This window comes from Crinia signifera, chromosome 1, assembly GCF_055691185.1.
Source record: "Crinia signifera chromosome 1, ASM5569118v1, whole genome shotgun sequence".
NCBI classification, from domain to species: Eukaryota; Metazoa; Chordata; class Amphibia; order Anura; family Myobatrachidae; genus Crinia; species Crinia signifera.
Genome location: NC_139217.1, coordinates 237156484 through 237184399, shown reverse-complemented (window position 1 = coordinate 237184399; position 27916 = coordinate 237156484).

Genomic DNA, 27916 nt, shown 5'->3' with positions numbered 1-27916 from the left:
CATAAAACACATGGTTATATTTATAGATCACGGGTGGTTTCCATTCAGAGAACACATCATTTCATTCATAAAACACAGGGTTCTATTAATAGAACACAGGGTTCCATTTATAGAACACAGGGTTCTATTCATAGAACACAAGGTTTTATTCATAGAACACATGGCTATATTTATAGATCACGGGTGGTTTCCATTCAGAGAACACATGGTTTCATTCATAAAACACAGGGTTCTATTTATAGAACACAGGGTTCCATTCATAGAACACAGGGTTCTATTAATAGAACACAAGGTTTTATTCATAAAACACATGGTTATATTTATAGATCACGGGTGGTTTCCCTTCAGAGAACACATGGTTTCATTCATAAAACACAGGGTTCTATTCATAGAACACAGGGTTCCATTCATAGAACACAGGGTTCCTTTAATAGAACACAAGGTTTTATGCATAAAACACATGGTTATATTTATAGATCATGGGTGGTTTCCATTCAGAGAACACATCATTTCATTCATAAAACACAGGGTTCTATTCATAGAACACAGGGTTCCATTTATAGAACACTGGGTTCTATTCATAGACCACAAGGTTTTATTCATAGAACACATGGTTATATTTATAGATCACGGGTGGTTTCCATTCAGAGAACACATGATTTCATTCATAAAACACAGGGTTCTATTCATAGAACACAGGGTTCCATTTATAGTACACAGGGTTCTATTCATAGAACTCAAGTTTTTATTCATAGAACAAATGGTTATATTTATAGATCACGGGTGGTTTCCATTCAGAGAACACATAATTGCATTCATTAAACAAAGGGTTATTCGTAGAACACAGGGTTCCATTTATAGAACACAGGGTTCTATTCATAGAAAACAAGGTTTTATTCATAGAACACATGGCTATATTTATAGATCACGGGTGGTTTCCATTCAGAGAACACATAATTGCATTCATAAAACACAGGGTTCTATTCATAGAACACAGGGTTCCATTTATAGAACACAGGGTTCTATTCATAGAACACAAGGTTTTATTCATAGAACACATGGTTATATTTATAGATCACGGGTGGTTTCCATTCAGAGAACACATGGTTTCAATCATAAAACACAGGGTTCTATTTATAGAACACAGGGATCCATTCATAGAACACAGGGTTCTATTAATAAAACACAAGGTTTTATTCATAAAACACATGGTTATATTTATAGATCACGGGTGGTTTCCATTCAGAGAACACATGGTTTCATTCATAAATCACAGGGTTCTATTCATAGAACACAGGGTTCCATTCATAGAACACAGGGTTCTATTGATAGAACACAAGGTTTTATTCATAAAACCCATGGTTATATTTATAGATCACGGGTGGTTTCCATTCAGAGAACACATGATTTCATTCATAAAACACAGGGTTCTATTTATAGAACACAGGGTTCCATTCATAGAACACAGGGTTCTATTAATAGAACACAAGGTTTTATTCATAAAACACATGGTTATATTTATAGATCACGGGTGGTTTCCAGTCAGAGAACACATGGTTTCATTCATAAAACACAGGGTTCTATTCATAGAACACAGGGTTCCATTCATAGAACACAGGGTTCTATTAATAGAACACAAGGTTGTATTCATAAAACACATGGTTATATTTATAGATCACGGGTGGTTTCCATTCAGAGAACACATAATTGCATTCATAAAACACAGGGTTCTATTCATAGAACACAGGGTTCCATTTATAGAACGCAGGGTTCTATTCATAGAACACAAGGTTTTATTCATAGAACACATGGTTATATTTATAGATCACGGGTGGTTTCCATTCAGAGAACACATAATTTTATTCATAAAACACAGGGTTCTATTCATAGAACACAGGGTTCCATTTATAGAACACAGGGTTCTATTCATAGAACTCAAGGTTTTATTCATAGAACAGATGGTTATATTTATAGATCACGGGTGGTTTCCATTCAGAGAACACATCATTTCATTCATAAAACACAGGGTTCTATTCATAGAACACAGGGTTCCATTTATAGAACACTGGGTTCTATTCATAGACCACAAGGTTTTATTCATAGAACACATGGTTATATTTATAGATCACGGGTGGTTTTCATTCAGAGAACACATAATTTCATTCATAAAACACAGGGTTCTATTCATAGAACACAGGGTTCCATTTATAGTACACAGGGTTCTATTCATAGAACTCAAGTTTTTATTCATAGAACAAATGGTTATATTTATAGATCACGGGTGGTTTCCATTCAGAGAACACATAATTGCATTCATTAAACAAAGGGTTATTCATAGAACACAGGGTTCCATTTATAGAACACAGGGTTCTATTCATAGAAAACAAGGTTTTATTCATAGAACACATGGCTATATTTATAGATCACGGGTGGTTTCCATTCAGAGAACACATAATTGCATTCATAAAACACAGGGTTCTATTCATAGAACACAGGGTTCCATTTATAGAACACAGGGTTCTATTCATAGAACACAAGGTTTTATTCATAGAACACATGGTTATATTTATAGATCACGGGTGGTTTCCATTCAGAGAACACATGGTTTCAATCATAAAACACAGGGTTCTATTTATAGAACACAGGGATCCATTCATAGAACACAGGGTTCTATTAATAAAACACAAGGTTTTATTCATAAAACACATGGTTATATTTATAGATCACGGGTGGTTTCCATTCAGAGAACACATGGTTTCATTCATAAATCACAGGGTTCTATTCATAGAACACAGGGTTCCATTCATAGAACACAGGGTTCTATTGATAGAACACAAGGTTTTATTCATAAAACCCATGGTTATATTTATAGATCACGGGTGGTTTCCATTCAGAGAACACATAATTGCATTCATAAAACACAGGGTTCTATTCATAGAACACAGGGTTCCATTTATAGAACACTGGGTTATATTCATAGACCACAAGGTTTTATTCATAAAACACATGGTTATATTTATAGATCACGGGTGGTTTCCATTCAGAGAACACATCATTTCATTCATAAAACACAGGGTTCTATTAATAGAACACAGGGTTCCATTTATAGAACACAGGGTTCTATTCATAGAACACAAGGTTTTATTCATAGAACACATGGCTATATTTATAGATCACGGGTGGTTTCCATTCAGAGAACACATGGTTTCATTCATAAAACACAGGGTTCTATTTATAGAACACAGGGTTCCATTCATAGAACACAGGGTTCTATTAATAGAACACAAGGTTTTATTCATAAAACACATGGTTATATTTATAGATCACGGGTGGTTTCCCTTCAGAGAACACATGGTTTCATTCATAAAACACAGGGTTCTATTCATAGAACACAGGGTTCCATTCATAGAACACAGGGTTCCTTTAATAGAACACAAGGTTTTATGCATAAAACACATGGTTATATTTATAGATCATGGGTGGTTTCCATTCAGAGAACACATCATTTCATTCATAAAACACAGGGTTCTATTCATAGAACACAGGGTTCCATTTATAGAACACTGGGTTCTATTCATAGACCACAAGGTTTTATTCATAGAACACATGGTTATATTTATAGATCACGGGTGGTTTCCATTCAGAGAACACATAATTTTATTCATAAAACACAGGGTTCTATTCATAGAACACAGGGTTCCATTTATAGTACACAGGGTTCTATTCATAGAACTCAAGTTTTTATTCATAGAACAAATGGTTATATTTATAGATCACGGGTGGTTTCCATTCAGAGAACACATAATTGCATTCATTAAACAAAGGGTTATTCATAGAACACAGGGTTCCATTTATAGAACACAGGGTTCTATTCATAGAAAACAAGGTTTTATTCATAGAACACATGGCTATATTTATAGATCACGGGTGGTTTCCATTCAGAGAACACATAATTGCATTCATAAAACACAGGGTTCTATTCATAGAACACAGGGTTCCATTTATAGAACACAGGGTTCTATTCATAGAACACAAGGTTTTATTCATAGAACACATGGTTATATTTATAGATCACGGGTGGTTTCCATTCAGAGAACACATGGTTTCAATCATAAAACACAGGGTTCTATTTATAGAACACAGGGATCCATTCATAGAACACAGGGTTCTATTAATAAAACACAAGGTTTTATTCATAAAACACATGGTTATATTTATAGATCACGGGTGGTTTCCATTCAGAGAACACATGGTTTCATTCATAAATCACAGGGTTCTATTCATAGAACACAGGGTTCCATTCATAGAACACAGGGTTCTATTGATAGAACACAAGGTTTTATTCATAAAACCCATGGTTATATTTATAGATCACGGGTGGTTTCCATTCAGAGAACACATGATTTCATTCATAAAACACAGGGTTCTATTTATAGAACACAGGGTTCCATTCATAGAACACAGGGTTCTATTAATAGAACACAAGGTTTTATTCATAAAACACATGGTTATATTTATAGATCACGGGTGGTTTCCAGTCAGAGAACACATGGTTTCATTCATAAAACACAGGGTTCTATTCATAGAACACAGGGTTCCATTCATAGAACACAGGGTTCTATTAATAGAACACAAGGTTGTATTCATAAAACACATGGTTATATTTATAGATCACGGGTGGTTTCCATTCAGAGAACACATAATTGCATTCATAAAACACAGGGTTCTATTCATAGAACACAGGGTTCCATTTATAGAACGCAGGGTTCTATTCATAGAACACAAGGTTTTATTCATAGAACACATGGTTATATTTATAGATCACGGGTGGTTTCCATTCAGAGAACACATAATTTTATTCATAAAACACAGGGTTCTATTCATAGAACACAGGGTTCCATTTATAGAACACAGGGTTCTATTCATAGAACTCAAGGTTTTATTCATAGAACAGATGGTTATATTTATAGATCACGGGTGGTTTCCATTCAGAGAACACATCATTTCATTCATAAAACACAGGGTTCTATTCATAGAACACAGGGTTCCATTTATAGAACACTGGGTTCTATTCATAGACCACAAGGTTTTATTCATAGAACACATGGTTATATTTATAGATCACGGGTGGTTTTCATTCAGAGAACACATAATTTCATTCATAAAACACAGGGTTCTATTCATAGAACACAGGGTTCCATTTATAGAACACAGGGTTCTATTCATAGAACACAAGGTTTTATTCATAGAACACATGGTTATATTTATAGATCACGGGTGGTTTTCATTCAGAGAACACATAATTTTATTCATAAAACACAGGGTTCTATTCATAGAACACAGGGTTCCATTTATAGAACACAGGGTTCTATTCATAGAACTCAAGGTTTTATTCATAGAACAGATGGTTATATTTATAGATCACGGGTGGTTTCCATTCAGAGAACACATAATTTTATTCATAAAACACAGGGTTCTATTCATAGAACACAGGGTTCCATTTATAGAACACAGGGTTCTATTCATAGAACTCAAGGTTTTATTCATAGAACAGATGGTTATATTTATAGATCACGGGTGGTTTCCATTCAGAGAACACATGGTTTCATTCATAAAACACAGGGTTCTATTTATAGAACACAGGGTTCCATTCATAGAACACAGGGTTCTATTAATAGAACACAAGGTTTTATTCATAAAACACATGGTTATATTTATAGATCACGGGTGGTTTCCATTCAGAGAACACATGGTTTCATTCATAAAACACAGGGTTCTATTCATAGAACACAGGGTTCCATTCATAGAACACAGGGTTCTATTAATAGAACACAAGGTTGTATTCATAAAACACATGGTTATATTTATAGATCACGGGTGGTTTCCATTCAGAGAACACATCATTTCATTCATAAAACACAGGGTTCTATTCATAGAACACAGGGTTCCATTTATAGAACACTGGGTTCTATTCATAGACCACAAGGTTTTATTCATAGAACACATGGTTATATTTATAGATCACGGGTGGTTTCCATTCAGAGAACACATAATTTTATTCATAAAACACAGGGTTCAATTCATAGAACACAGGGTTCCATTTATAGAACACAGGGTTCTATTCATAGAACTCAAGGTTTTATTCATAGAACAGATGGTTATATTTATAGATCACGGGTGGTTTCCATTCAGAGAACACATAATTGCATTCATAAAACACAGGGTTCTATTCATAGAACACAGGGTTCCATTTATAGAACACTGGGTTATATTCATAGACCACAAGGTTTTATTCATAAAACACATGGTTATATTTATAGATCACGGGTGGTTTCCATTCAGAGAACACATGGTTTCATTCATAAAACACAGGGTTCTATTTATAGAACACAGGGTTCCATTCATAGAACACAGGGTTCTATTAATAGAACACAAGGTTTTATTCATAAAACACATGGTTATATTTATAGATCACGGGTGGTTTCCCTTCAGAGAACACATGGTTTCATTCATAAAACACAGGGTTCTATTTATAGAACACAGGGTTCCATTCATAGAACACAGGGTTCTATTAATAGAACACAAGGTTTTATTCATAAAACACATGGTTATATTTATAGATCACGGGTGGTTTCCCTTCAGAGAACACATGGTTTCATTCATAAAACACAGGGTTCTATTCATAGAACACAGGGTTCCATTCATAGAACACAGGGTTCTATTCATAGAACTCAAGGTTTTATTCATAGAACAGATGGTTATATTTATAGATCACGGGTGGTTTCCATTCAGAGAACACATAATTGCATTCATAAAACACAGGGTTCTATTCATAGAACACAGGGTTCCATTTATAGAACACTGGGTTATATTCATAGACCACAAGGTTTTATTCATAAAACACATGGTTATATTTATAGATCACGGGTGGTTTCCATTCAGAGAACACATCATTTCATTCATAAAACACAGGGTTCTATTAATAGAACACAGGGTTCCATTTATAGAACACAGGGTTCTATTCATAGAACACAAGGTTTTATTCATAGAACACATGGCTATATTTATAGATCACGGGTGGTTTCCATTCAGAGAACACATGGTTTCATTCATAAAACACAGGGTTCTATTTATAGAACACAGGGTTCCATTCATAGAACACAGGGTTCTATTAATAGAACACAAGGTTTTATTCATAAAACCCATGGTTATATTTATAGATCACGGGTGGTTTCCATTCAGAGAACACATGATTTCATTCATAAAACACAGGGTTCTATTTATAGAACACAGGGTTCCATTCATAGAACACAGGGTTCTATTAATAGAACACAAGGTTTTATTCATAAAACACATGGTTATATTTATAGATCACGGGTGGTTTCCAGTCAGAGAACACATGGTTTCATTCATAAAACACAGGGTTCTATTCATAGAACACAGGGTTCCATTCATAGAACACAGGGTTCTATTAATAGAACACAAGGTTGTATTCATAAAACACATGGTTATATTTATAGATCACGGGTGGTTTCCATTCAGAGAACACATAATTTCATTCATAAAACACAGGGTTCTATTCATAGAACACAGGGTTCCATTTATAGAACACAGGGTTCTATTCATAGAACACAAGGTTTTATTCATAGAACACATGGTTATATTTATAGATCACGGGTGGTTTCCATTCAGAAAACACATAATTTTATTCATAAAACACAGGGTTCTATTCATAGAACACAGGGTTCCATTTATAGAACACAGGGTTCTATTTATAGAACTCAAGGTTTTATTCATAGAACAGATGGTTATATTTATAGATCACGGGTGGTTTCCATTCAGAGAACACATCATTTCATTCATAAAACACAGGGTTCTATTCATAGAACACAGGGTTCCATTTATAGAACACTGGGTTCTATTCATAGACCACAAGGTTTTATTCATAGAACACATGGTTATATTTATAGATCACGGGTGGTTTTCATTCAGAGAACACATAATTTTATTCATAAAACACAGGGTTCTATTCATAGAACACAGGGTTCCATTTATAGAACACAGGGTTCTATTCATAGAACTCAAGGTTTTATTCATAGAACAGATGGTTATATTTATAGATCACTGGTGGTTTCCATTCAGAGAACACATAATTTTATTCATAAAACACAGGGTTCTATTCATAGAACACAGGGTTCCATTTATAGAACACAGGGTTCTATTCATAGAACTCAAGGTTTTATTCATAGAACAGATGGTTATATTTATAGATCACGGGTGGTTTCCATTCAGAGAACACATGGTTTCATTCATAAAACACAGGGTTCTATTTATAGAACACAGGGTTCCATTCATAGAACACAGGGTTCTATTAATAGAACACAAGGTTTTATTCATAAAACACATGGTTATATTTATAGATCACGGGTGGTTTCCATTCAGAGAACACATGGTTTCATTCATAAAACACAGGGTTCTATTCATAGAACACAGGGTTCCATTCATAGAACACAGGGTTCTATTAATAGAACACAAGGTTGTATTCATAAAACACATGGTTATATTTATAGATCACGGGTGGTTTCCATTCAGAGAACACATCATTTCATTCATAAAACACAGGGTTCTATTCATAGAACACAGGGTTCCATTTATAGAACACTGGGTTCTATTCATAGACCACAAGGTTTTATTCATAGAACACATGGTTATATTTATAGATCACGGGTGGTTTCCATTCAGAGAACACATAATTTTATTCATAAAACACAGGGTTCAATTCATAGAACACAGGGTTCCATTTATAGAACACAGGGTTCTATTCATAGAACTCAAGGTTTTATTCATAGAACAGATGGTTATATTTATAGATCACGGGTGGTTTCCATTCAGAGAACACATAATTGCATTCATAAAACACAGGGTTCTATTCATAGAACACAGGGTTCCATTTATAGAACACTGGGTTATATTCATAGACCACAAGGTTTTATTCATAAAACACATGGTTATATTTATAGATCACGGGTGGTTTCCATTCAGAGAACACATCATTTCATTCATAAAACACAGGGTTCTATTAATAGAACACAGGGTTCCATTTATAGAACACAGGGTTCTATTCATAGAACACAAGGTTTTATTCATAGAACACATGGCTATATTTATAGATCACGGGTGGTTTCCATTCAGAGAACACATGGTTTCATTCATAAAACACAGGGTTCTATTTATAGAACACAGGGTTCCATTCATAGAACACAGGGTTCTATTAATAGAACACAAGGTTTTATTCATAAAACACATGGTTATATTTATAGATCACGGGTGGTTTCCCTTCAGAGAACACATGGTTTCATTCATAAAACACAGGGTTCTATTCATAGAACACAGGGTTCCATTCATAGAACACAGGGTTCCTTTAATAGAACACAAGGTTTTATGCATAAAACACATGGTTATATTTATAGATCATGGGTGGTTTCCATTCAGAGAACACATCATTTCATTCATAAAACACAGGGTTCTATTCATAGAACACAGGGTTCCATTTATAGAACACTGGGTTCTATTCATAGACCACAAGGTTTTATTCATAGAACACATGGTTATATTTATAGATCACGGGTGGTTTCCATTCAGAGAACACATAATTTTATTCATAAAACACAGGGTTCTATTCATAGAACACAGGGTTCCATTTATAGTACACAGGGTTCTATTCATAGAACTCAAGTTTTTATTCATAGAACAAATGGTTATATTTATAGATCACGGGTGGTTTCCATTCAGAGAACACATAATTGCATTCATTAAACAAAGGGTTATTCATAGAACACAGGGTTCCATTTATAGAACACAGGGTTCTATTCATAGAAAACAAGGTTTTATTCATAGAACACATGGCTATATTTATAGATCACGGGTGGTTTCCATTCAGAGAACACATAATTGCATTCATAAAACACAGGGTTCTATTCATAGAACACAGGGTTCCATTTATAGAACACAGGGTTCTATTCATAGAACTCAAGGTTTTATTCATAGAACAGATGGTTATATTTATAGATCACGGGTGGTTTCCATTCAGAGAACACATGGTTTCATTCATAAAACACAGGGTTCTATTTATAGAACACAGGGATCCATTCATAGAACACAGGGTTCTATTAATAAAACACAAGGTTTTATTCATAAAACACATGGTTATATTTATAGATCACGGGTGGTTTCCATTCAGAGAACACATGGTTTCATTCATAAATCATAGGGTTCTATTCATAGAACACAGGGTTCCATTCATAGAACACAGGGTTCTATTAATAGAACACAAGGTTTTATTCATAAAACCCATGGTTATATTTATAGATCACGGGTGGTTTCCATTCAGAGAACACATGATTTCATTCATAAAACACAGGGTTCTATTTATAGAACACAGGGTTCCATTCATAGAACACAGGGTTCTATTAATAGAACACAAGGTTTTATTCATAAAACACATGGTTATATTTATAGATCACGGGTGGTTTCCAGTCAGAGAACACATGGTTTCATTCATAAAACACAGGGTTCTATTCATAGAACACAGGGTTCCATCCATAGAACACAGGGTTCTATTAATAGAACACAAGGTTGTATTCATAAAACACATGGTTATATTTATAGATCACGGGTGGTTTCCATTCAGAGAACACATAATTTCATTCATAAAACACAGGGTTCTATTCATAGAACACAGGGTTCCATTTATAGAACACAGGGTTCTATTCATAGAACACAAGGTTTTATTCATAGAACACATGGTTATATTTATAGATCACGGGTGGTTTCCATTCAGAAAACACATAATTTTATTCATAAAACACAGGGTTCTATTCATAGAACACAGGGTTCCATTTATAGAACACAGGGTTCTATTCATAGAACTCAAGGTTTTATTCATAGAACAGATGGTTATATTTATAGATCACGGGTGGTTTCCATTCAGAGAACACATCATTTCATTCATAAAACACAGGGTTCTATTCATAGAACACAGGGTTCCATTTATAGAACACTGGGTTCTATTCATAGACCACAAGGTTTTATTCATAGAACACATGGTTATATTTATAGATCACGGGTGGTTTTCATTCAGAGAACACATAATTTTATTCATAAAACACAGGGTTCTATTCATAGAACACAGGGTTCCATTTATAGAACACAGGGTTCTATTCATAGAACTCAAGGTTTTATTCATAGAACAGATGGTTATATTTATAGATCACTGGTGGTTTCCATTCAGAGAACACATAATTTTATTCATAAAACACAGGGTTCTATTCATAGAACACAGGGTTCCATTTATAGAACACAGGGTTCTATTCATAGAACTCAAGGTTTTATTCATAGAACAGATGGTTATATTTATAGATCACGGGTGGTTTCCATTCAGAGAACACATGGTTTCATTCATAAAACACAGGGTTCTATTTATAGAACACAGGGTTCCATTCATAGAACACAGGGTTCTATTAATAGAACACAAGGTTTTATTCATAAAACACATGGTTATATTTATAGATCACGGGTGGTTTCCATTCAGAGAACACATGGTTTCATTCATAAAACACAGGGTTCTATTCATAGAACACAGGGTTCCATTCATAGAACACAGGGTTCTATTAATAGAACACAAGGTTGTATTCATAAAACACATGGTTATATTTATAGATCACGGGTGGTTTCCATTCAGAGAACACATCATTTCATTCATAAAACACAGGGTTCTATTCATAGAACACAGGGTTCCATTTATAGAACACTGGGTTCTATTCATAGACCACAAGGTTTTATTCATAGAACACATGGTTATATTTATAGATCACGGGTGGTTTCCATTCAGAGAACACATAATTTTATTCATAAAACACAGGGTTCAATTCATAGAACACAGGGTTCCATTTATAGAACACAGGGTTCTATTCATAGAACTCAAGGTTTTATTCATAGAACAGATGGTTATATTTATAGATCACGGGTGGTTTCCATTCAGAGAACACATAATTGCATTCATAAAACACAGGGTTCTATTCATAGAACACAGGGTTCCATTTATAGAACACTGGGTTATATTCATAGACCACAAGGTTTTATTCATAAAACACATGGTTATATTTATAGATCACGGGTGGTTTCCATTCAGAGAACACATCATTTCATTCATAAAACACAGGGTTCTATTAATAGAACACAGGGTTCCATTTATAGAACACAGGGTTCTATTCATAGAACACAAGGTTTTATTCATAGAACACATGGCTATATTTATAGATCACGGGTGGTTTCCATTCAGAGAACACATGGTTTCATTCATAAAACACAGGGTTCTATTTATAGAACACAGGGTTCCATTCATAGAACACAGGGTTCTATTAATAGAACACAAGGTTTTATTCATAAAACACATGGTTATATTTATAGATCACGGGTGGTTTCCCTTCAGAGAACACATGGTTTCATTCATAAAACACAGGGTTCTATTCATAGAACACAGGGTTCCATTCATAGAACACAGGGTTCCTTTAATAGAACACAAGGTTTTATGCATAAAACACATGGTTATATTTATAGATCATGGGTGGTTTCCATTCAGAGAACACATCATTTCATTCATAAAACACAGGGTTCTATTCATAGAACACAGGGTTCCATTTATAGAACACTGGGTTCTATTCATAGACCACAAGGTTTTATTCATAGAACACATGGTTATATTTATAGATCACGGGTGGTTTCCATTCAGAGAACACATGATTTCATTCATAAAACACAGGGTTCTATTCATAGAACACAGGGTTCCATTTATAGTACACAGGGTTCTATTCATAGAACTCAAGTTTTTATTCATAGAACAAATGGTTATATTTATAGATCACGGGTGGTTTCCATTCAGAGAACACATAATTGCATTCATTAAACAAAGGGTTATTCGTAGAACACAGGGTTCCATTTATAGAACACAGGGTTCTATTCATAGAAAACAAGGTTTTATTCATAGAACACATGGCTATATTTATAGATCACGGGTGGTTTCCATTCAGAGAACACATAATTGCATTCATAAAACACAGGGTTCTATTCATAGAACACAGGGTTCCATTTATAGAACACAGGGTTCTATTCATAGAACACAAGGTTTTATTCATAGAACACATGGTTATATTTATAGATCACGGGTGGTTTCCATTCAGAGAACACATGGTTTCAATCATAAAACACAGGGTTCTATTTATAGAACACAGGGATCCATTCATAGAACACAGGGTTCTATTAATAAAACACAAGGTTTTATTCATAAAACACATGGTTATATTTATAGATCACGGGTGGTTTCCATTCAGAGAACACATGGTTTCATTCATAAATCACAGGGTTCTATTCATAGAACACAGGGTTCCATTCATAGAACACAGGGTTCTATTGATAGAACACAAGGTTTTATTCATAAAACCCATGGTTATATTTATAGATCACGGGTGGTTTCCATTCAGAGAACACATGATTTCATTCATAAAACACAGGGTTCTATTTATAGAACACAGGGTTCCATTCATAGAACACAGGGTTCTATTAATAGAACACAAGGTTTTATTCATAAAACACATGGTTATATTTATAGATCACGGGTGGTTTCCAGTCAGAGAACACATGGTTTCATTCATAAAACACAGGGTTCTATTCATAGAACACAGGGTTCCATTCATAGAACACAGGGTTCTATTAATAGAACACAAGGTTGTATTCATAAAACACATGGTTATATTTATAGATCACGGGTGGTTTCCATTCAGAGAACACATAATTGCATTCATAAAACACAGGGTTCTATTCATAGAACACAGGGTTCCATTTATAGAACGCAGGGTTCTATTCATAGAACACAAGGTTTTATTCATAGAACACATGGTTATATTTATAGATCACGGGTGGTTTCCATTCAGAGAACACATAATTTTATTCATAAAACACAGGGTTCTATTCATAGAACACAGGGTTCCATTTATAGAACACAGGGTTCTATTCATAGAACTCAAGGTTTTATTCATAGAACAGATGGTTATATTTATAGATCACGGGTGGTTTCCATTCAGAGAACACATCATTTCATTCATAAAACACAGGGTTCTATTCATAGAACACAGGGTTCCATTTATAGAACACTGGGTTCTATTCATAGACCACAAGGTTTTATTCATAGAACACATGGTTATATTTATAGATCACGGGTGGTTTTCATTCAGAGAACACATAATTTCATTCATAAAACACAGGGTTCTATTCATAGAACACAGGGTTCCATTTATAGAACACAGGGTTCTATTCATAGAACACAAGGTTTTATTCATAGAACACATGGTTATATTTATAGATCACGGGTGGTTTTCATTCAGAGAACACATAATTTTATTCATAAAACACAGGGTTCTATTCATAGAACACAGGGTTCCATTTATAGAACACAGGGTTCTATTCATAGAACTCAAGGTTTTATTCATAGAACAGATGGTTATATTTATAGATCACGGGTGGTTTCCATTCAGAGAACACATAATTTTATTCATAAAACACAGGGTTCTATTCATAGAACACAGGGTTCCATTTATAGAACACAGGGTTCTATTCATAGAACTCAAGGTTTTATTCATAGAACAGATGGTTATATTTATAGATCACGGGTGGTTTCCATTCAGAGAACACATGGTTTCATTCATAAAACACAGGGTTCTATTTATAGAACACAGGGTTCCATTCATAGAACACAGGGTTCTATTAATAGAACACAAGGTTTTATTCATAAAACACATGGTTATATTTATAGATCACGGGTGGTTTCCATTCAGAGAACACATGGTTTCATTCATAAAACACAGGGTTCTATTCATAGAACACAGGGTTCCATTCATAGAACACAGGGTTCTATTAATAGAACACAAGGTTGTATTCATAAAACACATGGTTATATTTATAGATCACGGGTGGTTTCCATTCAGAGAACACATCATTTCATTCATAAAACACAGGGTTCTATTCATAGAACACAGGGTTCCATTTATAGAACACTGGGTTCTATTCATAGACCACAAGGTTTTATTCATAGAACACATGGTTATATTTATAGATCACGGGTGGTTTCCATTCAGAGAACACATAATTTTATTCATAAAACACAGGGTTCAATTCATAGAACACAGGGTTCCATTTATAGAACACAGGGTTCTATTCATAGAACTCAAGGTTTTATTCATAGAACAGATGGTTATATTTATAGATCACGGGTGGTTTCCATTCAGAGAACACATAATTGCATTCATAAAACACAGGGTTCTATTCATAGAACACAGGGTTCCATTTATAGAACACTGGGTGATATTCATAGACCACAAGGTTTTATTCATAAAACACATGGTTATATTTATAGATCACGGGTGGTTTCCATTCAGAGAACACATCATTTCATTCATAAAACACAGGGTTCTATTAATAGAACACAGGGTTCCATTTATAGAACACAGGGTTCTATTCATAGAACACAAGGTTTTATTCATAGAACACATGGCTATATTTATAGATCACGGGTGGTTTCCATTCAGAGAACACATGGTTTCATTCATAAAACACAGGGTTCTATTTATAGAACACAGGGTTCCATTCATAGAACACAGGGTTCTATTAATAGAACACAAGGTTTTATTCATAAAACACATGGTTATATTTATAGATCACGGGTGGTTTCCCTTCAGAGAACACATGGTTTCATTCATAAAACACAGGGTTCTATTCATAGAACACAGGGTTCCATTCATAGAACACAGGGTTCTATTCATAGAACTCAAGGTTTTATTCATAGAACAGATGGTTATATTTATAGATCACGGGTGGTTTCCATTCAGAGAACACATAATTGCATTCATAAAACACAGGGTTCTATTCATAGAACACAGGGTTCCATTTATAGAACACTGGGTTATATTCATAGACCACAAGGTTTTATTCATAAAACACATGGTTATATTTATAGATCACGGGTGGTTTCCATTCAGAGAACACATCATTTCATTCATAAAACACAGGGTTCTATTAATAGAACACAGGGTTCCATTTATAGAACACAGGGTTCTATTCATAGAACACAAGGTTTTATTCATAGAACACATGGCTATATTTATAGATCACGGGTGGTTTCCATTCAGAGAACACATGGTTTCATTCATAAAACACAGGGTTCTATTTATAGAACACAGGGTTCCATTCATAGAACACAGGGTTCTATTAATAGAACACAAGGTTTTATTCATAAAACACATGGTTATATTTATAGATCACGGGTGGTTTCCCTTCAGAGAACACATGGTTTCATTCATAAAACACAGGGTTCTATTCATAGAACACAGGGTTCCATTCATAGAACACAGGGTTCCTTTAATAGAACACAAGGTTTTATGCATAAAACACATGGTTATATTTATAGATCATGGGTGGTTTCCATTCAGAGAACACATCATTTCATTCATAAAACACAGGGTTCTATTCATAGAACACAGGGTTCCATTTATAGAACACTGGGTTCTATTCATAGACCACAAGGTTTTATTCATAGAACACATGGTTATATTTATAGATCACGGGTGGTTTCCATTCAGAGAACACATAATTTTATTCATAAAACACAGGGTTCTATTCATAGAACACAGGGTTCCATTTATAGTACACAGGGTTCTATTCATAGAACTCAAGTTTTTATTCATAGAACAAATGGTTATATTTATAGATCACGGGTGGTTTCCATTCAGAGAACACATAATTGCATTCATTAAACAAAGGGTTATTCATAGAACACAGGGTTCCATTTATAGAACACAGGGTTCTATTCATAGAAAACAAGGTTTTATTCATAGAACACATGGCTATATTTATAGATCACGGGTGGTTTCCATTCAGAGAACACATAATTGCATTCATAAAACACAGGGTTCTATTCATAGAACACAGGGTTCCATTTATAGAACACAGGGTTCTATTCATAGAACACAAGGTTTTATTCATAGAACACATGGTTATATTTATAGATCACGGGTGGTTTCCATTCAGAGAACACATGGTTTCAATCATAAAACACAGGGTTCTATTTATAGAACACAGGGATCCATTCATAGAACACAGGGTTCTATTAATAAAACACAAGGTTTTATTCATAAAACACATGGTTATATTTATAGATCACGGGTGGTTTCCATTCAGAGAACACATGGTTTCATTCATAAATCACAGGGTTCTATTCATAGAACACAGGGTTCCATTCATAGAACACAGGGTTCTATTGATAGAACACAAGGTTTTATTCATAAAACCCATGGTTATATTTATAGATCACGGGTGGTTTCCATTCAGAGAACACATGATTTCATTCATAAAACACAGGGTTCTATTTATAGAACACAGGGTTCCATTCATAGAACACAGGGTTCTATTAATAGAACACAAGGTTTTATTCATAAAACACATGGTTATATTTATAGATCACGGGTGGTTTCCAGTCAGAGAACACATGGTTTCATTCATAAAACACAGGGTTCTATTCATAGAACACAGGGTTCCATTCATAGAACACAGGGTTCTATTAATAGAACACAAGGTTGTATTCATAAAACACATGGTTATATTTATAGATCACGGGTGGTTTCCATTCAGAGAACACATAATTGCATTCATAAAACACAGGGTTCTATTCATAGAACACAGGGTTCCATTTATAGAACGCAGGGTTCTATTCATAGAACACAAGGTTTTATTCATAGAACACATGGTTATATTTATAGATCACGGGTGGTTTCCATTCAGAGAACACATAATTTTATTCATAAAACACAGGGTTCTATTCATAGAACACAGGGTTCCATTTATAGAACACAGGGTTCTATTCATAGAACTCAAGGTTTTATTCATAGAACAGATGGTTATATTTATAGATCACGGGTGGTTTCCATTCAGAGAACACATCATTTCATTCATAAAACACAGGGTTCTATTCATAGAACACAGGGTTCCATTTATAGAACACTGGGTTCTATTCATAGACCACAAGGTTTTATTCATAGAACACATGGTTATATTTATAGATCACGGGTGGTTTTCATTCAGAGAACACATAATTTCATTCATAAAACACAGGGTTCTATTCATAGAACACAGGGTTCCATTTATAGAACACAGGGTTCTATTCATAGAACACAAGGTTTTATTCATAGAACACATGGTTATATTTATAGATCACGGGTGGTTTTCATTCAGAGAACACATAATTTTATTCATAAAACACAGGGTTCTATTCATAGAACACAGGGTTCCATTTATAGAACACAGGGTTCTATTCATAGAACTCAAGGTTTTATTCATAGAACAGATGGTTATATTTATAGATCACGGGTGGTTTCCATTCAGAGAACACATAATTTTATTCATAAAACACAGGGTTCTATTCATAGAACACAGGGTTCCATTTATAGAACACAGGGTTCTATTCATAGAACTCAAGGTTTTATTCATAGAACAGATGGTTATATTTATAGATCACGGGTGGTTTCCATTCAGAGAACACATGGTTTCATTCATAAAACACAGGGTTCTATTTATAGAACACAGGGTTCCATTCATAGAACACAGGGTTCTATTAATAGAACACAAGGTTTTATTCATAAAACACATGGTTATATTTATAGATCACGGGTGGTTTCCATTCAGAGAACACATGGTTTCATTCATAAAACACAGGGTTCTATTCATAGAACACAGGGTTCCATTCATAGAACACAGGGTTCTATTAATAGAACACAAGGTTGTATTCATAAAACACATGGTTATATTTATAGATCACGGGTGGTTTCCATTCAGAGAACACATCATTTCATTCATAAAACACAGGGTTCTATTCATAGAACACAGGGTTCCATTTATAGAACACTGGGTTCTATTCATAGACCACAAGGTTTTATTCATAGAACACATGGTTATATTTATAGATCACGGGTGGTTTCCATTCAGAGAACACATAATTTTATTCATAAAACACAGGGTTCAATTCATAGAACACAGGGTTCCATTTATAGAACACAGGGTTCTATTCATAGAACTCAAGGTTTTATTCATAGAACAGATGGTTATATTTATAGATCACGGGTGGTTTCCATTCAGAGAACACATAATTGCATTCATAAAACACAGGGTTCTATTCATAGAACACAGGGTTCCATTTATAGAACACTGGGTTATATTCATAGACCACAAGGTTTTATTCATAAAACACATGGTTATATTTATAGATCACGGGTGGTTTCCATTCAGAGAACACATGGTTTCATTCATAAAACACAGGGTTCTATTTATAGAACACAGGGTTCCATTCATAGAACACAGGGTTCTATTAATAGAACACAAGGTTTTATTCATAAAACACATGGTTATATTTATAGATCACGGGTGGTTTCCCTTCAGAGAACACATGGTTTCATTCATAAAACACAGGGTTCTATTTATAGAACACAGGGTTCCATTCATAGAACACAGGGTTCTATTAATAGAACACAAGGTTTTATTCATAAAACACATGGTTATATTTATAGATCACGGGTGGTTTCCCTTCAGAGAACACATGGTTTCATTCATAAAACACAGGGTTCTATTCATAGAACACAGGGTTCCATTCATAGAACACAGGGTTCTATTCATAGAACTCAAGGTTTTATTCATAGAACAGATGGTTATATTTATAGATCACGGGTGGTTTCCATTCAGAGAACACATAATTGCATTCATAAAACACAGGGTTCTATTCATAGAACACAGGGTTCCATTTATAGAACACTGGGTTATATTCATAGACCACAAGGTTTTATTCATAAAACACATGGTTATATTTATAGATCACGGGTGGTTTCCATTCAGAGAACACATCATTTCATTCATAAAACACAGGGTTCTATTAATAGAACACAGGGTTCCATTTATAGAACACAGGGTTCTATTCATAGAACACAAGGTTTTATTCATAGAACACATGGCTATATTTATAGATCACGGGTGGTTTCCATTCAGAGAACACATGGTTTCATTCATAAAACACAGGGTTCTATTTATAGAACACAGGGTTCCATTCATAGAACACAGGGTTCTATTAATAGAACACAAGGTTTTATTCATAAAACACATGGTTATATTTATAGATCACGGGTGGTTTCCCTTCAGAGAACACATGGTTTCATTCATAAAACACAGGGTTCTATTCATAGAACACAGGGTTCCATTCATAGAACACAGGGTTCTATTAATAGAACACAAGGTTTTATTCATAAAACACATGGTTATATTTATAGATCATGGGTGGTTTCCATTCAGAGAACACATCATTTCATTCATAAAACACAGGGTTCTATTCATAGAACACAGGGTTCCATTTATAGAACACTGGGTTCTATTCATAGACCACAAGGTTTTATTCATAGAACACATGGTTATATTTATAGATCACGGGTGGTTTCCATTCAGAGAACACATAATTTTATTCATAAAACACAGGGTTCTATTCATAGAACACAGGGTTCCATTTATAGTACACAGGGTTCTATTCATAGAACTCAAGGTTTTATTCATAGAACAAATGGTTATATTTATAGATCACGGGTGGTTTCCATTCAGAGAACACATAATTGCATTCATTAAACAAAGGGTTATTCATAGAACACAGGGTTCCATTTATAGAACACAGGGTTCTATTCATAGAAAACAAGGTTTTATTCATAGAACACATGGCTATATTTATAGATCACGGGTGGTTTCCATTCAGAGAACACATAATTGCATTCATAAAACACAGGGTTCTATTCATAGAACACAGGGTTCCATTCATAGAACACAGGGTTCTATTAATAAAACACAAGGTTTTATTCATAAAACACATGGTTATATTTATAGATCACGGGTGGTTTCCATTCAGAGAACACATGGTTTCATTCATAAAACACAGGGTTCTATTCATAGAACACAGGGTTCCATTCATAGAACACAGGGTTCTATTAATAGAACACAAGGTTTTATTCATAAAACACATGGTTATATTTATAGATCACGGGTGGTTTCCATTCAGAGAACACATGATTTCATTCATAAAACACAGGGTTCTATTTATAGAACACAGGGTTCCATTCATAGAACACAGGGTTCTATTAATAGAACACAAGGTTTTATTCATAAAACACATGGTTATATTTATAGATCACGGGTGGTTTCCAGTCAGAGAACACATGGTTTCATTCATAAAACACAGGGTTCTATTCATAGAACACAGGGTTCCATTCATAGAACACAGGGTTCTATTAATAGAACACAAGGTTGTATTCATAAAACACATGGTTATATTTATAGATCACGGGTGGTTTCCATTCAGAGAACACATAATTTCATTCATAAAACACAGGGTTCTATTCATAGAACACAGGGTTCCATTTATAGAACACAGGGTTCTATTCATAGAACACAAGGTTTTATTCATAGAACACATGGTTATATTTATAGATCACGGGTGGTTTCCATTCAGAGAACACATAATTTTATTCATAAAACACAGGGTTCTATTCATAGAACACAGGGTTCCATTTATAGAACACAGGGTTCTATTCATAGAACTCAAGGTTTTATTCATAGAACAGATGGTTATATTTATAGATCACGGGTGGTTTCCATTCAGAGAACACATAATTGCATTCATAAAACACAGGGTTCTATTCATAGAACACAGGGTTCCATTTATAGAACACAGGGTTCTATTCATAGAACACAAGGTTTTATTCATAGAACACATGGCTATATTTATAGATCACGGGTGGTTTCCATTCAGAGAACACATGGTTTCATTCATAAAACACAGGGTTCTATTTATAGAACACAGGGTTTTATTCATAAAACACATGGTTATATTTATAGATCACGGGTGGTTTCCATTCAGAGAACACATGGTTTCATTCATAAAACACAGGGTTCTATTCATAGAACACAGGGTTCCATTCATAGAACACAGGGTTCTATTAAGAGAACACAAGGTTTTATTCATAGAACACATGGCTATATTTATAGATCACGGGTGGTTTCCATTCAGAGAACACATGGTTGCATTCATAAAACACAGGGTTCTATTTGTAGAACACAGGGTTCCATTCATAGAACACAGGGTTCTATTAAGAGAACACAAGGTTTTATTCATAGAACACATGGCTATATTTATAGATCACGGGTGGTTTCCATTCAGAGAACACATCATTTCATTCATAAAACACAGGGTTCTATTCATAGAACACAGGGTTCCATTTATAGAACACAGGGTTCTATTCATAGAACACAAGGTTTTATTCATAGAACACATGGCTATATTTATAGATCACGGGTGGTTTCCATTCAGAGAACACATGGTTTCATTCATAAAACACAGGGTTCTATTTATAGAACACAGGGTTCCATTCATAGAACACAGGGTTCTATTAATAGAACACAAGGTTTTATTCATAAAACACATGGTTATATTTATAGATCACGGGTGGTTTCCATTCAGAGAACACATGTTTTCATTCATAAAACACAGGGTTCTATTCATAGAACACAGGGTTCCATTCATAGAACACAGGGTTCTATTAATAGAACACAAGGTTTTATTCATAAAACACATGGTTATATTTATAGATCACGGGTGGTTTCCATTCAGAGAACACATCATTTCATTCATAAAACACAGGGTTCTATTCATAGAACACAGGGTTCCATTTATAGAACACAGGGTTCTTTTCATAGAACACAAGGTTTTATTTATAGAACACATGGCTATATTTATAGATCACGGGTGGTTTCCATTCAGAGAACACATGGTTTCATTCATAAAACACAGGGTTCTATTTATAGAACACAGGGTTCCATTCATAGAACACAGGGTTCTATTAATAGAAAACAAGGTTTTATTCATAAAACACATGGTTATATTTATAGATCACGGGTGGTTTCCCTTCAGAGAACACATGGTTTCATTCATAAAACACAGGGTTCTATTCATAGAACACAGGGTTCCATTCATAGAACACAGGGTTCTATTAATAGAACACAAGGTTTTATTCATAAAACACATGGTTATATTTATAGATCATGGGTGGTTTCCATTCAGAGAACACATCATTTAATTCATAAAACACAGGGTTCTATTCATAGAACACAGGGTTCCATTTATAGAACACTGGGTTCTATTCATAGACCACAAGGTTTTATTCATAGAACACATGGTTATATTTATAGATCACGGGTGGTTTCCATTCAGAGAACACATAATTTTATTCATAAAACACAGGGTTCTATTCATAGAACACAGGGTTCCATTTATAGAACACAGGGTTCTATTCATAGAACTCAAGGTTTTATTCATAGAACAAATGGTTATATTTATAGATCACGGGTGATTTCCATTCAGAGAACACATAATTGCATTCATTAAACAAAGGGTTATTCATAGAACACAGGGTTCCATTTATAGAACACAGGGTTCTTTTCATAGAAAACAAGGTTTTATTCATAGAACACATGGCTATATTTATAGATCACGGGTGGTTTCCATTCAGAGAACACATAATTGCATTCATAAAACACAGGGTTCTATTCATAGAACACAGGGTTCCATTTATAGAACACAGGGTTCTATTCATAGAACACAAGGTTTTATTCATAGAACACATGGTTATATTTATAGATCACGGGTGGTTTCCATTCAGAGAACACATGGTTTCATTCATAAAACACAGGGTTCTATTTATAGAACACAGGGATCCATTCATAGAACACAGGGTTCTATTAATAAAACACAAGGTTTTATTCATAAAACACATGGTTATATTTATAGATCACGGGTGGTTTCCATTCAGAGAACACATGGTTTCATTCATAAATCACAGGGTTCTATTCATAGAACACAGGGTTCCATTCATAGAACACAGGCTTTTATTAATAGAACACAAGGTTTTATTCATAAAACCCATGGTTATATTTATAGATCACGGGTGGTTTCCATTCAGAGAACACATGATTTCATTCATAAAACACAGGGTTCTATTTATAGAACACAGGGTTCCATTCATAGAACACAGGGTTCTATTAATAGAACACAAGGTTTTATTCATAAAACACATGGTTATATTTATAGATCACGGGTGGTTTCCAGTCAGAGAACACATGGTTTCATTCATAAAACACAGGGTTCTATTCATAGAACACAGGGTTCCATTCATAGAACACAGGGTTCTATTAATAGAACACAAGGTTGTATTCATAAAACACATGGTTATATTTATAGATCACGGGTGGTTTCCATTCAGAGAACACATAATTTCATTCATAAAACACAGGGTTCTATTCATAGAACACAGGGTTCCATTTATAGAACACAGGGTTCTATTCATAGAACACAAGGTTTTATTCATAGAACACATGGTTATATTTATAGATCACGGGTGGTTTCCATTCAGAGAACACATAATTTTATTCATAAAACACAGGGTTCTATTCATAGAACACAGGGTTCCATTTATAGAACACAGGGTTCTATTCATAGAACTCAAGGTTTTATTCATAGAACAGATGGTTATATTTATAGATCACGGGTGGTTTCCATTCAGAGAACACATCATTTCATTCATAAAACACAGGGTTCTATTCATAGAACACAGGGTTCCATTTATAGAACACTGGGTTCTATTCATAGACCACAAGGTTTTATTCATAGAACACATGGTTATATTTATAGATCACGGGTGGTTTTCATTCAGAGAACACATAATTTTATTCATAAAACACAGGGTTCTATTCATAGAACACAGGGTTCCATTTATAGAACACAGGGTTCCATTTATAGAACACTGGGTTCTATTCATAGACCACAAGGTTTTATTCATAGAACACATGGTTATATTTATAGATCATGGGTGGTTTTCATTCAGAGAACACATAATTTTATTCATAAAACACAGGGTTCTATTCATAGAACACAGGGTTCCATTTATAGAACACAGGGTTCTATTCATAGAACACAAGGTTTTATTCATAGAACACATGGCTATATTTATAGATCACGGGTGGTTTCCATTCAGAGAACACATGGTTTCATTCATAAAACACAGGGTTCTATTTATAGAACACAGGGTTCCATTCATAGAACACAGGGTTCTATTAATAGAACACAAGGTTTTATTCATAAAACACATGGTTATATTTATAGATCACGGGTGGTTTCCATTCAGAGAACACATGGTTTCATTCATAAAACACAGGGTTCTATTCATAGAACACAGGGTTCCATTCATAGAACACAGGGTTCTATTAAGAGAACACAAGGTTTTATTCATAAAACACATGGTTATATTTATAGATCACGGGTGGTTTCCATTCAGGGAACACATCATTTCATTCATAAAACACAGGGTTCTATTCATAGAACACAGGGTTCCATTTATAGAACACTGGGTTCTATTCATAGAACACAAGGTTTTATTCATAGAACACAAGGTTTTATTCATAGAACACATGGTTATATTTATAGATCACGGGTGGTTTCCATTCAGAGAACACATAATTTTATTCATAAAACACAGGGTTCTATTCATAGAACACAGGGTTCCATTTATAGAACACAGGGTTCTATTCATAGAACACAAGGTTTTATTCATAGAACACATGGTTATATTTATAGATCACGGGTGGTTTTCATTCAGAGAACACATAATTTTATTCATAAAACACAGGGTTCTATTCATAGAACACAGGGTTCCATTTATAGAACACAGGGTTCTATTCATAGAACTCAAGGTTTTATTCATAGAACAGATGGTTATATTTATAGATCACGGGTGGTTTCCATTCAGAGAACACATAATTTTATTCATAAAACACAGGGTTCTATTCATAGAACACAGGGTTCCATTTATAGAACACAGGGTTCTATTCATAGAACTCAAGGTTTTATTCATAGAACAGATGGTTATATTTATAGATCACGGGTGGTTTCCATTCAGAGAACACATGGTTTCATTCATAAAACACAGGGTTCTATTTATAGAACACAGGGTTCCATTCATAGAACACAGGGTTCTATTAATAGAACACAAGGTTTTATTCATAAAACACATGGTTATATTTATAGATCACGGGTGGTTTCCATTCAGAGAACACATGGTTTCATTCATAAAACACAGGGTTCTATTCATAGAACACAGGGTTCCATTCATAGAACACAGGGTTCTATTAATAGAACACAAGGTTGTATTCATAAAACACATGGTTATATTTATAGATCACGGGTGGTTTCCATTCAGAGAACACATCATTTCATTCATAAAACACAGGGTTCTATTCATAGAACACAGGGTTCCATTTATAGAACACTGGGTTCTATTCATAGGCCACAAGGTTTTATTCATAGAACACATGGTTATATTTATAGATCACGGGTGGTTTCCATTCAGAGAACACATAATTTTATTCATAAAACACAGGGTTCAATTCATAGAACACAGGGTTCCATTTATAGAACACAGGGTTCTATTCATAGAACTCAAGGTTTTATTCATAGAACAGATGGTTATATTTATAGATCACGGGTGGTTTCCATTCAGAGAACACATAATTGCATTCATAAAACACAGGGTTCTATTCATAGAACATAGGGTTCCATTTATAGAACACTGGGTTATATTCATAGACCACAAGGTTTTATTCATAAAACACATGGTTATATTTATAGATCACGGGTGGTTTCCATTCAGAGAACACATCATTTCATTCATAAAACACAGGGTTCTATTAATAGAACACAGGGTTCCATTTATAGAACACAGGGTTCTATTCATAGAACACAAGGTTTTATTCATAGAACACATGGCTATATTTATAGATCACGGGTGGTTTCCATTCAGAGAACACATGGTTTCATTCATAAAACACAGGGTTCTATTTATAGAACACAGGGTTCCATTCATAGAACACAGGGTTCTATTAATAGAACACAAGGTTTTATTCATAAAACACATGGTTATATTTATAGATCACGGGTGGTTTCCCTTCAGAGAACACATGGTTTCATTCATAAAACACAGGGTTCTATTCATAGAACACAGGGTTCCATTCATAGAACACAGGGTTCTATTCATAGAACTCAAGGTTTTATTCATAGAACAGATGGTTATATTTATAGATCACGGGTGGTTTCCATTCAGAGAACACATAATTGCATTCATAAAACACAGGGTTCTATTCATAGAACACAGGGTTCCATTTATAGAACACTGGGTTATATTCATAGACCTCAAGGTTTTATTCATAAAACACATGGTTATATTTATAGATCACGGGTGGTTTCCATTCAGAGAACACATCATTTCATTCATAAAACACAGGGTTCTATTAATAGAACACAGGGTTCCATTTATAGAACACAGGGTTCTATTCATAGAACACAAGGTTTTATTCATAGAACACATGGCTATATTTATAGATCACGGGTGGTTTCCATTCAGAGAACACATGGTTTCATTCATAAAACACAGGGTTCTATTTATAGAACACAGGGTTCCATTCATAGAACACAGGGTTCTATTAATAGAACACAAGGTTTTATTCATAAAACACATGGTTATATTTATAGATCACGGGTGGTTTCCCTTCAGAGAACACATGGTTTCATTCATAAAACACAGGGTTCTATTCATAGAACACAGGGTTCCATTCATAGAACACAGGGTTCTATTAATAGAACACAAGGTTTTATTCATAAAACACATGGTTATATTTATAGATCTTG